This window comes from Schistocerca americana, chromosome 2 (genome assembly GCF_021461395.2).
Source record: "Schistocerca americana isolate TAMUIC-IGC-003095 chromosome 2, iqSchAmer2.1, whole genome shotgun sequence".
NCBI classification, from domain to species: Eukaryota; Metazoa; Arthropoda; class Insecta; order Orthoptera; family Acrididae; genus Schistocerca; species Schistocerca americana.
In genome coordinates, this window is record NC_060120.1 from 558425216 (window position 1) to 558444289 (window position 19074).

At 41.4% G+C, this 19074-nt stretch overlaps 1 protein-coding gene across 4 annotated transcripts in view; it reads right to left on the reverse strand.

Moving 5' to 3' along the window:
• The window catches only part of LOC124591764 (glycerol kinase 2-like), a 276367-nt gene that overhangs the window by 65312 nt on the left and 191981 nt on the right, over positions 1–19074 (reverse strand). The window contains exon 1 of one of the 4 annotated variants that reach the window (XM_047131768.1): positions 17301–17438. The exons of the other annotated variants lie outside the window; for them this stretch is intronic. The gene's annotated coding sequence lies outside the window, so the exon portion shown is untranslated. Of the gene's footprint in view, positions 1–17300; positions 17439–19074 lie in introns of those variants that run through there. 4 annotated transcript variants of the gene reach the window in all.

Consider the following 19074-nt stretch of genomic DNA (forward strand, 5'->3'; position numbering starts at 1 on the left):
GCTGTCATTAACAGAGTAACCTTATTGTAAAGCTAAGTGTATATATTTAGAAACATTTTATTAACTCAGTACATTATCTACATGATGATATTTCACGTTTTTACTCTTTTTCTCCTACAGAAAATATTGCCTGATGATCGTTCTATGCTTGGTTAGTGGCTCATTGTCAAACATTTGTCTCTACAGACTTTCTTCAACATAACTATCTGCTCTAAATGCTGCTTTTAAGACGAATGCACCATTCTTGAAATGTTCCACATCCTGACACTCACAGGAACACATTATGTGTCTCTCTTCATCATTCATACAGTCTGTTAACAAGCATTTCATCACTTGGCGATCTCGTAGAATTTCGTCTTCAGATTTCAACTCACATAAAATCTTTCATATAATCATTTGCAAAACAGTTAATAAAGTCATCATGTGTTCCTTGCCATGTAAGATCATAGTATGTGTGGTGTCACCGCCAAACACCACACTTGCTAGGTGGTAGCCTTTAAATTGGCCGCGGGCCGTTAGTATACGTCGGACCCGCGTGTCGCCACTGTCAGTGATTGCAGACCGAGCGCCGCCACACGGCAGGTCTAGAGAGACTTCCTAGCACTCGCCCCAGTTGTATAGCCGACTTTGCTAGCAATGGTTCACTGACAAATTACGCTCTCATTTGCCAAGACGATAGTTAGCATAGCCTTCAGCTACGTCATTTGCTACGACCTAGCAAGGTGCCATTATCATTTGCTATTTATCTTGTGATGCATATACGGTCAGACCGATGTTCACCAATTATGGATTAAAGTTAAGTATTCCAGAAGCTACGTACTTTTTTTACTAGACTCAACTCCTTTAACTGTTCCAGACCTCACGCCAGCCTGCGTGAGCTTAAACGCGTGCCCTTCGGCCTCCCTTCCTAGTGGATTGGCTGTCTTGCCAGTCCACAAAAGTATGAGCATGACTTTTGGGAAAGCGCCCCCCCCCCCCCCCCAATATCTCTCTCTCACAAAAGTATGAGCATGACTTTTGGGAAAGCGCCCCCCCCCCCCCCCCCCATATCTCTCTCTCACAAAAGTATGAGCATGACTTTTGGGAAAGCACCCCCCCCCCCCCCACCCCCATATCTCTCTCTCTCTCTCTCTCTCTCTCTCTCTCTCTCTCTCTCTCTCTCTCTCTCCCTCCCCCCCCCCCTCTCTATCTATCTATCATCTTCAATAGTAGGTGAAAAGAGACAGTAGCCTTTTCAAAATGTCATGCACATAGAGATCAAGAAATGTTGTGCTCCCCCTGATCTTTGCAGCAAGAAATCCACTAAGATTTTATTGCATTGACACACCATGAAAACCATCGTAGACACTAATGATGTAGTGCTTGAAAAACCTTGGCTGCTAATCAAATTAGTAGATAAATAATAGCCTGTATATCTCACCAATTTCTTTATCTTGTAACAACTTTTAGTGTTCAGGCCCTCACAAGAAAAGATTTATTATTGCATTACAGTTGGCAAAAGTGAATTCAAAAGAATGCCTTCATGTAATACTTGTTTTCAATTCATTGCACAGATACAGTAATGTTCCTTCTGGATACCATTTTGAGGTGTCAACCCCCGAATATTATCATGGAATGGTCAAACAAAAAAATCATAACATGAAAATAAATATTTCTTACTTTATTTTAAACCAAATAGGAAAAAATCTACAGTGAGACATTGGAAGTATAATGCATCTTTGTTGGTGAGTAGGAATCCATCCTTTTCATATTTTTTTTAAAAGACAGAATAACTATGTATACCACTCTATTTATGTTATGCTTTAATATAAGCTTTCAGGTTTGTCAACAACCTTTCTTACATATGTTTGGAAGAAATCAACTAAAATAACATTAAGAAAATAAATTAACACATGCTGGCCAATAAGAATGGATATGGAAATGCCCAGAGTTAAATTCACTCATATCCGAATTTTATTTTCAAAGGACATTTACAACATTTTCCACATACTAAACTAGCAATGCAAAGTAACTGTGATACATTAGTGATTCAATTTCTAAACATTATTTACAAATAATGATCATTCATGGTACAGATACTACATAATAACAAAATTTAAATGCCATAACATACTTTAATGGAATTACTTATTTGATATTGAATTTGTCAACTAACTTGTATAATTTTAATAATTTTAACTGTCAGAAATTATGATATATTTGAAATGCCTAGGTACAAATCAGTACATGTCATGACTAACAATGCGTATTCCTAATGTGTGTTGCATGAATCACTGCAGGTTTCCCTTTGTCTCTGGAGTAGCACCTGCCAAATTGTACTATACGTCACACAGCTTGAATTACTGCAGACAGCAACAGATGGGGAATGTGGTGTCTCACCGACATAACAAATAGATACTTAAAAAGATGACAGCAGTGAATCCTTTTGATCCTTGAATTCACTGGCAGTGTGCCACCACAAGGGTATGCAGTATTGCGTAGGGCGTGTTTCAGAGCCGGTGTTAAGGCTGCACCAACCATTGTGTGTGGTTTGGACTTAACACTTCTGAAAACACTACATGCAATAAAACAGCAAAATGTATTACATGTGTGTGATTTTTTTTTTTTTTATCTTCTGCTGCCCCTGCTTCACCTTGTTTCTTTCAATATAAGCTAAAACAAACAAGTATAAACAAACGAAAAACGATTTAATTCTTTTCAACAATGTTGAGGAAATGGCATTTCTATTTAATAATTACTTATTACAAATAATATATGTGAAAAATTCTTAACACTTACATGTAATTCTTTTTAATTTTTCCTTTCTGCCAACTTCAATTTAAATCTGCTACAAACAATTATTACTTTTACAGACAGAAACCAATGCAGTAGAAAAATATTGTTTCCGCAGTATCTGTCATTTCATTAGTTTCACCTTTATGAAATATTTAATTTCATCAGGAAAAACAAAAATTCATTTTCACTGTGGATGGAAAAACTTCAGTATGATGACAGTACCAATGAAATATCAGCTGTGCAAGATGATCCCTACAATTTGTACTTGCATTTTTTTCACTTTGAATAGCAAGTTTAATAAAGCTTGTAGATTTTTTAAGCTATCATCATCTTATCAGTCTTAAAGAAATAATCAGGTATAAATCTACATCTACCTGTCACCTATACTCTGCAAATAACTGAAACATGAGGCTGAGGATATTTCACATTGTACTAATTATAAAGGCTTCTTCTCATTCACTTCTCACTCAGGATTGCTTAAAAATCTCTATATGTGCTGTAATTCATCTGATTTATCCTATAGGAGCCATATGAAAGGGATTGAGCATATTGAGAAAGAAAAATTGCTACTCACCTTATAGCGGAGATGCTGAGTCGCAGATAGGCACAGTAAAAAAAATATACATGCGCACACTCTGCGGCCTCTTGCAGCTGAAGCCACACTTCTGACTCCAGATACTAGAGACTGCAGTTTTTTGTGTGTGTGTGTGTGTGTGTGTGTGTGTGTGTGTGTGTGTGTGTGTGTGTGCGTGCGTGCGTGCGTGCGTGCGTGGAGGGGGGACATGTGCGCAGGTCAATTATTTTCAACAAAGTCCTTGTTGTCCAAAAGCTTATGTTGTGACTGTCTTTCTGTTGTGCGTAACTGCGACGCAGCATCTCCACTATATGGTGAGTAGCAACTTTACTTTTCATAATATTGTTACATTCCATGCTGGATTTTCCATTGTTGGACTGAGTATATTGCTAGATTATTCTCTTAATGCTGGTTCATGTGACACTGCAAGTAGGTTTTTGCTGGCTAGTTGGTGTCCGACTTCAAATGTCTGGCAGTTTAGAGTTTTCAGCATTTCTGTTACTCTCCTGCATGGGTCAAACTAACCTGTGACCATTTGTGCTGTCCTTCGCATGCATTCAATGTCCCCCATTCATCCTATTTGGTATAGGCCCCAGACACTTGAACAACATTCTACAATGGGTGACATGATTATTATAGTAAGCAAAGTAGCCTGATTACATTTTCCCAGCATCCTACCAATGAACTGAAGTCTACCACCTGCTTTATCTACAACTGAACACATGTGATCATTCCATTTCACATCCCTACATTCGTTTCACTGAAGTGTTTGTACGAGTTGACTCTCTGATATTTTAGGCATAGGATATGACACTTTTTTTTATTTTTTGAAGTGTCCAATAAATAATAGCTCACTGAGAAACAAGCTATCATTATAGTCTTGTGAACGTGATGTCGTTCATCAGCTAACATTTGTTGACAACTTTATAATAGGAGACATAACTCTCTTAAGAGACCAAGACTGGCATATCTGCCTTTCACAGATTCCTCAGTCAGTCATAAGACATCAGCAGAGCACCTGTTAACAATATACACTGCTTTCTCTTGTGAAGAAGTTTGTTTGATACTACCTGAAGTTGTGACTTTCACTGATCTTCAACCAAAATTCCTCTAACACAAGATAAATAGTTAATTCAGGATGAGGTTTATCGATTCACAGTAAGTCACATACGTGCTCAACAAGTCATTGAGTGAGTGCCTGTCATGGTTTTTGGTGCCACCAAGATCCACCTAAAATTCTGCTCTCTGTACACTGGTTGGTCTCTCATCAGTTAACCATAGATCTAATAATTCATACTGTGGCTGAAAGTCTCTTTTTTGTAATACCACTCTGCTGTGATACTTCTGTATGATGATAATTTGTCTCAAAACACTGAAGAGATCATCTATGAACAAAGAAGGCTGATCCTTCCTTGGCCTCTACATTTACCAAATTTTATCACAGACTGAATGTGTGTGGAGATGAGATGGTTTATTCAGACTCATACACCAAGTGACATGACAAGAAGTTATCAGTGAAATGTGCACTCTCTTTGAAACAGTGTGACAGAATTTATTCCAGTCTATGACATGCAATACAAAGGCTTGTATGCCAGGAAATTGCCCTTGCTATTAATCTTGTGATCAGCACAAGATAGTTTTATTATGTGGAAAATGCTGTTTATTTTGGACTAGGGTTAAGGTGTATGAACTTGTCACTTCCCATTATGATTATTTACAGGGAATTAAGGTTACAGTTCAATTATCCAATGTGAACAAAAAGTCATTTTTTCGAGCTGTGTGATGTTTCTTCACAAAACACCATTGTATTTGAAATTACACCATATGTGTAAGAAGTGTGCTGTCTTGATTGGTTACTGGTGTGAGCTCTTTTGCTGATTGTCTTAATGAGGTCCAGCACACAAATATCTCGCAAAGGTGAAAACAATCTGGTATTAATCGGCATTGATTTCTGTAAATCTGAAATGACAATGATCAGATCAATATTTCAATCATCAACTCAATATTTCCGCCACATCACTCTCAGTTAAAATGTATTCAAGTTTATAGAAATATTAAAGAGGGATGGCACTTTACAATAATCATGTTTCATCCTATAAATTTCCACAAAATTATGTACAAACAGATTTACGTTCATTGGCAAGTTGATGTGCCATACAACTCTTTCTTGTTACAGTTTAACACAGTACCAACATTGAGGTAAGTAAAACCAGAGTGTTACCTGAATATATACTAATGGAGAGAGGGGCTGACCACAGATCTGTGAAGAGACTATCACGAAATTCGTGTCAAACAGCGCAGGCAAATTTAAGAACACAACAGGTCATGACCTGGGCCACAAACCTCTCAGTAACCCAGGTCTGCAGTTAACATTTTTAAATATTTCATAGTAAATTGATAATGCAGCAAAGTATCCAAAGCCAAAATTAGCTTTAATGTCCCACAAACTACCATTTCAAGAGAGCACAGAGATTGGGCATGGTTATACAGTAGCACTTTTAATTGTTAATCAATTACAGTGTATTGCTCTGGATTCCGATAAAAGCTTGTTTATTTGGCAAGAGAAGTTGCAAATACTTTGTGTCACTGGTAAGGTACTAGGAAAATGCATTGAGTGTACAAAGGAGATTGCTTACAAAATACTTTTTTGACCCATCCTAGAATATTTCTCAAGTGTGTTGGACCATACCAAATAGGACTAACAGTAAATATTGAACATACAGAAAGAAGGGCAGCACAGGTTATCACAGAACAGGAGAGCATCACAGAGATGCTGAAAAACTGAACAGGCAGAAACTTGACAACAAATGACAACTACCCGGTGACAACTTGCATACGACAAAATTTTAAGAACCAGTGCCGACGAATATTGATATTTACACACACCCCAATGTATCAGGCTCTTTGGGACCACAAAGTCAAGATTAGATTAATTAAAGCACACACAGAGGCATTGAAGCAATCATTCTGCCAAAGCTCCATAAGTGAATAGAACCAGAATTAACCTTAATACAGAGTGCAGTGGGAAGTACACCATGACATGTACTTCACAGTTAATATGGAGTAGTTTGATCACAAATTTTGTTGTTTTCTTTTTCAAATGCATCACACATTGATAACATTAAGTTCTATTTGTACTGCTAGACATGTGACCCTCCACAACTGATGTATGTCATAGCTGTGAAGTGTGTGAATGTGCCAGTTGGTTCCACAGAATTAACAGAGAATGTGTCTACTTTAGACATGACAGGAAGGCAGAAAGGAGATGATGTGTTTGGATGTGTCTATGAACACATGCTAAACAGAGTTGCCTGACTTACTGGAATGCGAATGCGGACTATCTGCCCTGTCTACCAGAATAATGTACCACTGGCAAGCTTGTAACATCACATAAACACAGTGGCTGGAACACATATACAACCAACAGAGAAGAGTGCCACACACTACCAGTGACAATCAGTTTCACACTTGACAGGAACTGCTGCTGCCAGTCAATACAGGTCTGTCTCACCATTTTCCAACTCAGCACTGCAAAGGGAACTGCATGCAGTGGGCATCTGTAGTCAGGTATCTCACAAAAAACCATTGCTTATGATAACAACACAGAGCTGCACATTATCAAAATGGGAGAAACAACACAGAGACTGGGCAGTAGCTGACTGAAGGCATGTAATGTGGTCCAACAGGTCATGATTTTGATTCTCATCATATGGTGCAAGGTGTCAATTGAACCAAAGGCCCAATGAGGCCTATAACTAAATGTGTGGAGTATATAGTGCAGGCCAGAAGTGGTCATGTGATAATTTGCAGATGTCACATACCATGACTGGCTCACTCATTCAGTTTACCTTGAAAATGAAGTAAGATGTGTGTTTCAACATTTTCGGTGACCAAGTGCTACACTTTATCCTACATGTTCATGACTAGTATGTTGTGGACACTCGTGTCTTCCAAAATAAAAACTGCATTTATTGCACTGCATGCATACATGCTGTGTGACAAATAGTGTAGCACCCTGCATACCTTGAATGAACTTCATCTTATAGAGGTCCAGAACTATTTGGGACAACAGGTAAAATATAACTACACTCCTGGAAATTGAAATAAGAACACCGTGAATTCATTGTCCCAGGAAGGGGAAACTTTATTGACACATTCCTGGGGTCAGATACATCACATGATCACACTGACAGAACCACAGGCACATAGACACAGGCAACAGAGCATGCACAATGTCGGCACTAGTACAGTGTATATCCACCTTTCGCAGCAATGCAGGCTGCTATTCTCCCATGGAGACGATCGTAGAGGTGCTGGATGTAGTCCTGTGGAACGGCTTGCCATGCCATTTCCACCTGGCACCTCAGTTGGACCAGCGTTCGTGCTGGACGTGCAGACCGCGTGAGACGACGCTTCATCCAGTCCCAAACATGCTCAATGGGGGACAGATCCGGAGATCTTGCTGGCCAGGGTAGTTGACTTACACCTTCTAGAGCACGTTGGGTGGCACGGGATACATGCGGACGTGCGTTGTCCTGTTGGAACAGCAAGTTCCCATGCCGGTCTAGGAATGGTAGAACGATGGGTTCGATGACGGTTTGGATGTACTGTGCACTATTCAGTGTCCCCTCGACGATCACCAGTGGTGTACGGCCAGTGTAGGAGATCGCTCCCCACACCATGATGCCGGGTGTTGGCCCTGTGTGCCTCGGTCGTATGCAGTCCTGATTGTGGCGCTCACCTGCACGGCGCCAAACACGCATACGACCATCATTGGCACCAAGGCAGAAGCGACTCTCATCGCTGAAGACGACACGTCTCCATTCGTCCCTCCATTCACGCCTGTCGCGACACCACTGGAGGCGGGCTGCACGATGTTGGGCGTGAGCGGAAGACGGCCTAACGGTGTGCGGGACCGTAGCCCAGCTTCATGGAGACGGTTGCGAATGGTCCTCGCCGATACCCCAGGAGCAACAGTGTCCCTAATTTGCTGGGAAGTGGCGGTGCGGTCCCCTACGGCACTGCGTAGGATCCTACGGTCTTGGCGTGCATCCGTGCGTCGCTGCGGTCCGGTCCCAGGTCGACGGGCATGTGCACCTTCCGCCGACCACTGGCGACAACATCGATGTACTGTGGAGACCTCACGCCCCACGTGTTGAGCAATTCGGCGGTACGTCCACCCGGCCTCCCGCATGCCCACTATACGCCCTCGCTCAAAGTCCGTCAACTGCACATACGGTTCACGTCCACGCTGTCGCAGCATGCTACCAGTGTTAAAGACTGCGATGGAGCTCCGTATGCCACGGCAAACTGGCTGACACTGACGGCGGCGGTGCACAAATGCTGCGCAGCTAGCGCCATTCGACGGCCAACACCGCGGTTCCTGGTGTGTCCGCTGTGCCGTGCGTGTGATCATTGCATGTACAGCCCTCTCGCAGTGTGCGGAACAAATATGGTGGGTCTGACACACCGGTGTCAATGTGTTCTTTTTTCCATTTCCAGGAGTGTATAAACATCCCTACAACTTATGCCTCTATGGGATCAAATCATCTGTTAATGACTTCAGCTGGATATGGAAGACATGAAGAAACTTGTGGACACACTTTCTCACTGTACTGAGTCCATTATCAAGGCCAGAGGTGGTGGTAGACAGTATTAGCATGATGGCTCCTGTGAGTGAAAAAACTCTTTATACTGTGAACTTATTTAAGCAAACAGATACAGTACCACAATACATGACATGAACTTCCAACAGTGTTAATTATTTACCAAGCAGTATTATTACACACAAATTTTGTTCACAATGTAGTACTAATTTTTAAAAAAAGTCTCTGTATTGTTTGCCAATGAGAGACGATGGCAGGCACTGCAGAGCTTTCATTTCACCCCACATAAACAGCCTCCATATGAGAGTAACTCTGTTGCTTGCCTTTTGGGTGACTTTTTGATCAATGGGGTGCACATGATTTTCACCTGCCCTTGGTATCCTGTTGGCAAGCAGGAGGGATCATTTCATTTAGTTTTCAGTGCACTCTTATGCCACAATTGGTGATGACCAGTGTGTACAATGGTGCACCCATCCAAGTGACCTCTTACTATGCTTTGAGCATCCAATGGTAGTATCACTGCACCTGTGATCTGTGGTAACACTGTCTAGTGCTGTCTACTATATAAATTGAGTTGTCTGATTGTGTTTCTGTTCTTGTCTTTTTAACTTAACCAAAATATGACACACAGTTAAAATGTGTGCTTGTGCATTATGACTTCCTTCCACTGACCACTTCAATTTTATCTTTGCAGTCCAAAGTGAAGGTACTCATTCTGCAACCCTTTTCTAACTAGCCTATAATCACAAGTGCCAACCTTCTTTATACAAATTCAATATCCCACACAAATGTAATATGATACAGGTTCCACACAGTACTCTCATAAACAACATACAGATATTTTGTAAGCAGTCTTCCACAACAAGCTGAATTATTCTTGAATATCCAGCCAAGAAACTGAAACCCTCCATATTTCTTTTCTGAGAGATGTACCAGCCTGAAGTAAATGCTGTTATGGGTATTACTGCAGCTTTTATTGGGTGGTGTTTACTCACAGATAACCAAGACATTTGCTGTGAAAACTGCAACTAATGCTGTCTGCTCAAACATTAATACATGATCTGCACAGTGCTGCTTATATCAACCACTAGTAAGTCCAAAATTATCCCCATGTATGATGCTGTATCTGGATTAAAATGCTGTCCTTTCATATAAATAAGTCTGTGACCCTTTGCAAATCTTAGACATCCCCAACAAATCCAAGTGTTTCTATGAACATAATCTGAGGTAACAAATCTCATAATAATAATGTGGCTGATTGTCTGTATATGTTAAGGGCATACTACATGACATAGTTCACTGTACAAGGAAGAAATCCTACAACTGCCACTCCCAGACTCAACAAAAGGTTCATGAATGGGGTATCAACACTTCATTATTTATACAGCCAAAACTGGATTCTAGATATTACATTCTACTATCTTGATGCCAAACCAAAATATGGAGGAATATTACATTTATTTTGTGCTTCCTCTAGAGTCATACACACTTTCTCTTTCTGTAACTTTCCCCCACATTGGCGTCCAACATTTGTAAAAATGCTATTTAACCCTGTAAAGATTTCAGTAAACAGGTATCAGTGACACATAACTGAACCTGAAAAAGTTCTCAGGTTCATCTGGAAGTGTTTTGCGAAAGCAACAGAAAGCTGAGAACTAATTATTGGCTGGAATCAATTCTCTTTTTCATAGTGACGACATCTGTGACTATCACAACCACTTCCTTTATGAGAAATATTTTGTGAGCTGATTCTACAAACAACATGACAAAGGTTGCAATTCAACTACTGCATGACAGGTAAGTTACAGTGAAAGGAGCTTCAGCTCTGCAGTTCAAAGACCACTTGAGCATGTGGTGCATTGCACTGAAGTGCCTAACAAATAAAAAAGAAAAATAAAGGCTATAACAATGGTATACAGAAATGACGGCTCTTTTGATACTGTTTATCTACAAATACAGCACCAAGAGAAGACAAAAGTCTATGGACATTTGATTTACTGCCTTCCTGCTAAGGGTTGGAATTCGAAGTCACCTAAGAATGGTTTCTTATGAGTCATCAATCAACCATGTAGAAAAGTAGCTGGAGTTCTTAGATATTTGCTTCCAGCATTTTTCATGGGCAGTGTTTGAAGTCAACATAGATAAAATTTGAAGAACAGTGTAGAAAATTAACAAATGTTGATCTGTGCAGGCAACTACTATCTTTTAGAAATGTTTCAGAGCTATTGCACTTCTATGTGCCCTCATAATTCAAATATCATTAATTTGAAATTTATGAATAAGGCTTTACTTTAAGCTTTCTGGCAGATTAAAACTGTGTAATGGACAAAGGCTTGAACTCTGAATCTTTGTCTTTCGTGGGCAGTGCTCTACCAACTCAGTTATGCAAGCATGACTCATGACCCGTCCTCTCAGCTTTACTTCTGCCGTACAGTTTTTCATGGCTTTAGTTGTTTGGCATGAATTATAGCACTTAAATATAACCTATTTTTCTGTATTTTCAGCATAGTTTTGAATCCATCTATAAAGCTGTTTTCAGAGATGAGGTATTGAAGAAGTTGGAATCTGAGATAATTATTATTCAACTTTTATATGATGATTAAACATTTTAACTGCAATTAGTATCTTGGTTGGCTAGCAATTTGGCTACTGTGTGAAAGTATCACAACTCATTTGTAAAATAGTCTTTTCTATCAGTGAAAACAATTATGAGCAAGAGATTTACGGTATATTGATAATTTTTACTTTTTGACCATCTGACTACAACTGAATACAACACAATTTTCATACCATTCACATTTTGCCTTTATTCTCTGCAAGGCATCTTCAGTGGCAGGTTGCATGGACGATTTTTTGCATATTACATTTCCGCTCCTTTTTTGATGCCGTTCCTTCTCTTATAACTGCCACTTGGAGATTTTTCCACATTTCACAGCACTGGGAACTGAACATTTGTTTTATGCAGTGTTTCAGTTTGTGTTGCCGGCAGTTGGCAACGAAACAAAAACATAGCATTAAAGCAAGTGTTCAGTTCCTAGTGCTGTGAAATGTGGAGAAAACCCCAAGTGGCAATTATAAGTAGAGGAATGGCACCAGAAATGAAACAGAAACATAATAAGTAGAAAATTGCCCACACAACCTGCCACTGAAGATGCCCTGCAGAGAATAAATGCAAAATACATATGGCATGAAAATTGTGTTTCATGCAGTTGTAGTCAGACAGTTGAAAAAGTAAAAATTATCAATATACCATTATATTACATGCATCTGAGGGAGACAGGACTACAAGAGTTGAAGATATGAGCAAGGGATACCTGCTGTCCTGGAGAGGGAGTGCACTACTGTAACCATAACAAATGAGATAATTTGGTGTGTAATATGACAGATCTTGGACTGACTGTCAGCATGACAGTACATCTGATCACAGGCAGATTACAGGTGCCTGACATATGAGTTTCTCCATCTCCCCCCCAAGTTGTACTGGCAATGGGCTTTATACATGTCAGCATGTGAAGAGTGTACTTTAAACATCTGATTCAGGGAAAACCAGTCAGCTTGCATGGTCAACACCATGGGCTCTCATAGACTACTGTGGCTTTTGAAATAGGATATGTTTGCCTCTATGCAGCAAATCAATTACCCGTTCAATCCTGGATAACTAAAAATGGTGAGCAGCCATACCATCCACAAACATCTCCCAAATATGTGTAGAGAAGTCACCTCACATCACGATATTATGGTTGTGCCCAGTGTTGTCCGCTGTCAGAGGGGTAGGCCAGCAATACGAGAAAAGTGTATTGTTTGTATGTGCAGCACAAGAAATGGAGTCCTGCTCTCAAACTTTGGCTATCTCTCTGATTTTATCACAATTGGTGTAATGTTGCTTGTTCAGACCATATTATCAGCACCAACTGACTTTGCTCCAAAGTGTAGCACACTACAGTTACCACACAACACAATGTGCAGTGATACTATCATTGAATGCTCAAAGCATAATAAGAGGTCACTTGGGCAGGCGAACCATTGTACACACTGGTTATCTCCAATAGTAGCATAAGAGTGCACTGATAACTAAAGGCAATGATCCCTCCTGCTTGCCAACAGGATGCCAAGGGCAGGTGAAAATCATATGCACACCACTGATCAAAAAGTCATCAAACAGGCAAGCAAAAATAATTAACACTGTATAGGAGTACATGTCATGTATTGTGGTACTGTATCTGTTTGCTTAGATAAGTTCACAGTATAAAGAGTTTTTCACTCACAGGAGCTATCATGCTAATACTGTCTACCACACACCTGGCCTTGATACTGGACTCAGTACAGTGAGGAAGAGTGGCCACAAGTTTCTTCATTTCTTACATATCCAGCTGAAGTCTTTCACTGATGATTTGATCCCATAGACAGGTATTTTACCTGTTGTCTCAAATAGTCCTGGACCAGATTACGTGCCTTCAGTCAGCTACTGCCCAGTCTCTGTGTTGTTTCTCCCATTTTGTTTATGTGCAGCTCTGTGTTATCATAAGCAATGGTATTTTGGGAGGTATTCACCTACAGATGTCCACTGCATGCAGAGTCATTTGCAATGCTGACTAGGAAAACGGTTGAGTATGACTGACAGCAGCAGTTCCTGTCAAGTGTGAAACTGTCACTGGTAAGAGTGTGGCACTCTTCTCTGTTCCCTCTTGGCTGGGATATTTGTTACAGCCACTGTGCTTATGTGGTGTTACAAGGCTGCCAGTGGTACATCATTCCTGGCAGACATGGCATAGTCCTCAATCACACTCCAGTAAGTCAGGCAACTCTGTTTAGCATGTGTTGATAGACACCCTGTCCAAACAAACCATATCCTTTCTGCCTTTCCATCATTTTTAAAGTCAAGCATTTCTCAATGTTAATTCTATAGAAGCTATTGGCACATACACACATTTTACACCCAAAATATATGTCAGCAGTAGAGCGACACATGACCACCAGGAACCAGTTCTATGCCCTCTGCAGTACTTCAAAGCAACCAGTTTGCTCTTTTAAGGGGGTGACTCATTTTGTCTAGTGAGCTTTTGGCTACTATATACTTTACGATACATTATACAATCACTAAAGAGCAGCCAAATCAGAAATACCTACCAACAGCTTGTAGGCACCAATCTTCGCCCCAATAATGGAAGACACACATAATGATCCAAATTTCAGAAGATACCAAATGTATTAGGGGGGCATCCTGATGTACTACTGTTACCCATTGCCCATAACTCAGAGAGATTAATCAGGACCGAGACTGACGTGTACACATCTCATTCAAAAACGTTCCGAATGCACTCAGTAAGTCAGATGATCTGCGAGGACTTCCAAGATCCTTGTGTCTTTGCCTCTTCCTCAAACTATGCACTAGCAATCGAACTGAACCGCCAATGAACATCAGTGTTCAGGCGCCATTGCTGAGCTCCACCTTTATGACATACAGTGAGCAGAAGTACACATATGACACATTGGTTTCTGAACATCATTCTGAGGCGTTTGTTCTGGATGGTATGGCAGACCACTGACTTATTTTTGTCCTGCATTTAACTTGTAAGTGACATCCTGCACAGCCAACACTGTAAATGTTATAATACAGGGGACTCTATGCTGACCCAATTGTCTACATGTTGTTACCTAAAGTAGTCCAAAATGGTCCAGTGAGAAGATACACCCTTGACATGATGCCACACGGGAAGTCCAGTTATCTGCATGACCCAGAAATGGAGTGCCCAATAGATCAGGCACACATGGGCAAATGTGGGAATGCCAGTTCTCTTACCCATTCCACCTATACTGTCATACCAGGTTGCCAGTACCAACTCTGATATCATCCCAGTCATCTGCAATAGTTTCGCACATATTTTTGTGCTATGAATAACTAATGTGTAAGTGTAAAATTTGAAGAAAAAGAAGCATTATTCAACAACATAATAACAAACGGAACCACACAAAATATTTTGTCCAGTATGTGGCAGGTTGTTTTGAGTGTAGTAACATGCTAAGACAAAGAATTTATAAAATAGCTACCAGCCAACAAAATTAAATTTGATGTAAATAATTTTAATGTCTACTGCAATTGCTGGTGCCTAATATTAAGATCATCATCAGATGGGACTGCAGATCACTTAAAAACATGACAAAGCACCAATGACAGTTCATTTTGTAGTGTCCTAGTGCTATTGAAACAATTCCATTTTTGCGATGCTTAGAACTGTAGCATCAAAATATGATGGTTCATCACATGGTCTTGTTGTTGTTCGCAGCAACAAAAAACGAACTACTTTTTTCCGGCTAAAATACTGAGTAGGAGATATGTGAATAGAACAGGAACACCATACAAAGATTCTGAAGGTGAATAAATGGCCGTTCTTTATCCTATGCAAAGTAAACCAATTTTCTGACATTTGGATCACCAAGATAAAGAGTCGGAGTCAAAGCTGAAGTTGCTGAACACGTGAAGACAATTTGTAGTAATGCTGGTTTTCAACCCACTTCTTATCAACAAGACAGCTTGTATATTTTGCAAAACTGCCTTTCCCTCCTCTTCTACTGTAACTGTCATAATTGCGCCCTGTCTAGTACACAACCGCACTAAGTACTTTTTCTCTAAAGCTTAGTGATGATCCATTTGCAGATTACCAATCACTCATTTTACTTACAAGGGAACCTCCCCATCGCACCCCCCTCAGATTTATTTATAAGTTGGCACAGTGGATAGGCCTTGAAAAACTGAACACAGATTAATTGAGAAAACAGGAAGAAGTTGTGTGGAACTGTGAAAAAATAAGCAAAATATACAAACTGAGTAGTTCATCGGAAGATATGCAACATCAAGGACACTGGGACTGCAGGAGCGCTGTGGTCTCGTGGTAACGTGAGCAGCTGCGGAACGAAAGGTCCTGGGTTCAAATCTTCCATCGAGTGAAAACTTTAATTTTTTATTTTCAGTTTATGTGACAAACGCTTATGTTTTCATCACTTTTTTGGGAGTGATTATCACATCCACAAGAAAACCTAAATCGGGCAAGGCAGAAGAGTCTTTTTACCCATTCGCCAAGTGTACAAATTAGGTGGGTCGACAACATATTCCTGTCATCTGACGCACATGCTGTCACGAGTGTCGTATAGAATATATCAGATGTGTTTTCCTGTGGAGGAATCGGTTGACCTATGACCCTGCGATCAAATGTTTTCGGTTCCGATTGGAGAGGCACGTCCTTTCGTCTTCTAATCGCACGGTTTTGCGATGCGGTCGCAAAACACAGACACTAAACGTATTACAGTGAACAGAGACGTCAATGAAGGAACGGACAGATGATAACTATGCAAAAATAAAGAAAGTAAAATTTTCACTCGTGGGAAGACTTGAACCAAGGACCTCTCCTTCTGTAGCTGCTCACGCTACCACAGGACCACGGCGCTCGTGAGCTCACTTTTGCCTTGATGTTACCTATGTAGCCCATGGACTACTCAGTTTGCATCTTTTGCTTATTTTTTCACAGTTCCACACAACTTCTTCCTGTTTTCTCAATCGATCTGTGTTCAGTTTATCAAGGCCTATCCACTGTGCCAAGTTATAACTAAATCTGAGGGGGGTGCGATGGGGAGGTTCCCTTGTTAGAAACAATCCCTTTCTTTGTCAAAGTATATGCTGCGTGGATAGTAGTGCAATGCCAGAGAATGACAGGCTCAGGTTTAAATCCCAATCAGAAAAAGTTTTAATTTTTGACAAACTGAATTAAATTTCATTTGGCATTTCCTCTGTTGATATATCTTGTCATGTTGGTTTTTCAGCAAAGAAAATTATTTTCATTTTGCTACTAGAGGATGGAAGGGCACTTATATATTAAAAAATAGTAACTACCTCATTCTTTAACCATGTGGTACACCATTCGTGATTTGTCATTAATTAGGCACTTGCATCAGTTTCGATCTGAAATCATTGTCCTATATGACTCACACTGTTTTTATTAGTTCATTATCAATAGGCGGTGATTTCCTTATCCACAATGTGTAACGTTTAAGACTGAAGCTACAAAATGAGCGGTAACAAACGATGTGTCAGTGATTTTTCACTGACTTTTAACTCGGCGCATACACTCTAACACCCACACACGCACATGATACAATAAAACAGGTACTATCGGTAAATCAGAACTTCGTCTTTTAACGCTGAGGACATCGCTGGAAGTTGGTCTGGCCATACAATTAATGTGCACAGGTTGCGTATTCGTTTGAAATCCACAAGACACCGTCAGTGTTTCGGCCGGGGTAACTAGACATTGCAGAAGCAACATGGGTGCATCGCTTGACGACGACAGTACCTGTCAGTCATGTCCCGAGCGAGAGACCCAGGGTTGGGTGGCGCGCGCACATCGGCCTGCGGTTGTACCGGCTCCTCACGCGCCTGCTCCCCGCCGAGTACTGGCGCGGCTGGTGGCTACGCGCCGCTATTCCCGTCCTGGCGAGACACTGACCCGCGCGTGCCCTCGCCGCCGCTGCCACCGCCGCCATTCCACAGACACCTGACTGCCCCCTGCGTCTGCGGTAGCTTCTAGCTGGCGCTGCGCCACCACGTGCAAAGGGCGCGGAGACCGCCCGGCAGCACTCGCGCTCGCCTCGAAATGAAGCGTTCGCAAATCTGATTCCGCGGGGCACGAACTTTTGGAACAGACCAGTGTGGTTATTCGCTTGTCGCACAAGAGAGGTGAAGTGAGGCGAGATTACGCAGGGCCAATTCCAATTCTCGTGCTGGATTACCAGTAGAAGACCTATACAGCGATCTTCATACACTCATACACAGAGATGGTGGAAGTTTCAATTATCACATCAAATAAATCAAGTTAGGACTATGAAAGCTGGTGACTGTGTTAGTTGTTCTCTTCTACATGTTGTCAGTCTGCAATGGAGACGTCTTATAAATCCAGTATGAAATTTTCACTATGCAGCGGAGTGTGCATTGGTCTGAAACTTTCTGGCAGATTAAAACTGTGTGGACCGAGACTCGAACTCGAGACCTTTTCCTTTTGTGGGCAAGTGCTCTCCGCAGTATTCTTTGTTCCATGAGTGCTAGTCCGTTAAGTTTCACAGGAGAACTTGGTGCAGTTTGGAAGGTAGGAGACGAGGTACTGGCAAAAGGACAGTTGTGAGGACGCGTCGTGAAACGTGCATGGGTAGCTCACTCGGCAAAGCACTTGCCCGCGAAAGGCAAACGTCCCGAGTTCGAGTCTCGGTCTGGCATACAGTTTTAAACTGCCAGGAAGTTTGCTTATAAATCACTAGTGCGTCCCATCTCAGAATATTGTTGAAGTATGTGGTACTCATACCAGGAAGGACTAATGGGGCATACTGAACATGTACAACGAAGGGCAGCAGGAATGGCCGGGGGATTTTTTGAGTCTGTAGCGTGTTCGGGAGCGTACTGAGGGGCTTCCACGCCCCTGGTAGAATGACCAATATCTGCTCCACCTTCTTTGCTTTCGTCCTCCACCATCGTGTCACGCTCCAGTTCCCAGTCGGCTGGTGGTACACCAAACCATTGGTCAAACAGCATGTTGCTACAGCACCCGCTCTCCGACCTTTGAGATTCTACAACAACGTAGCGAAGTTGCAACAAGAATGCTACTGTTGAACCAAAGTGAGCTGTTTAGGAGGGAGCTGTGTGAACAAGCGCGCTTTTGCCACATAAACAGTTTTATAGCGATAGACGTCTGTTTGGTAATAGTCAGTTCTCAATGGTGGTACTCGGACCAAATAACACTGTCACAACAGCGTGCTTTCGAAATCTAGGGTTGGGTTGTTTTGGGGAAGGAGACCAGACAGCGAAGTCATCGGTCTCATCGGAATAGGGAAGGACGGGGAAGGAAGTCGGCCGTGCCCTTTGAAAGGAACCATCCCGGCATTTGCCTGGAGCGATTTAGGGAAATCACGGAAAACCTAAATCAGGATGGCCGGACGCGGGATCGAAATCTAGGGCTGAGGGAAAGACTTACTCGCTTGGCAGAAGATAGGAACACGAGCGGTAGGAGATCTCACATCCACCACCCGGTTAATTCTTAAATCTTTTTTCTTTATTGGTTTATTTTTTCGATCAGTTTT